We start from the raw sequence: 683 nt of genomic DNA on the forward strand, positions 1-683 counted from the left end.
CTTTGTAGGTACGCCGTAAGCAGTAGGCTATTAAGCGTCTAGAGTTCCTTAACACAGCGTTTGCAAGATGAGCGAATAACAGATCATCTTAGCATTGCGAAGATGGAGTTATATTCCTTTATTTACCTGTATTGCTATCCATATCCGTACTTATGAATGTTTTGTGATCATCAAAACACATTGCTCTAGATGAAAAAACAGGGTTTATTGATGAAAGGGATGACCTAAAGGAATCTGCGCAACATATGCAATGTGGTTGTGTTACGTAAAATGAGGTTCAGGGTTCTTCCAGGTGTTCTGATATCGTTTGTTATTATTGTTGTTTTCATCAATACCAGGTTTTTAGACAACATCTAATACAAATACCTTTTATCGTTCTCCGAGCTACAAGTTTGGTAAAGGATTTAAACACTTACACAAAAGCCGGCTGTTTACGCTCACTCTGGGTTGTTGCCCTTTTAGCCTCAGGCCAACAGACTAGGTTAAGCAGACTGGGTTAACGCACAGACCCTTTACGCGTCTGCTTTTCTTTCCTTTACCTAAACATTTGCGATATTTGACGTGAAATCGGTCGTAAGAGGGAAATTGGATCACTACCTGAAAGGAGTTGAAATCCCCCGGAACTAATGTGCTGTGACGATATGAATGGTTAAATAGGAACCAAGTGTTGTTTAAGAAAGCTG

At 39.8% G+C, this 683-nt stretch overlaps 1 protein-coding gene across 1 annotated transcript in view; it reads right to left on the reverse strand.

The window, feature by feature from the left end:
- The window catches only part of LOC119589100 (phenoloxidase-activating factor 2-like), a 9,701-nt gene that overhangs the window by 5,850 nt on the left and 3,168 nt on the right, over positions 1-683 (reverse strand). The window lies entirely within an intron of this gene.

Source organism: Penaeus monodon, chromosome 25, assembly GCF_015228065.2.
Source record: "Penaeus monodon isolate SGIC_2016 chromosome 25, NSTDA_Pmon_1, whole genome shotgun sequence".
Lineage (NCBI taxonomy): Eukaryota > Metazoa > Arthropoda > Malacostraca > Decapoda > Penaeidae > Penaeus > Penaeus monodon.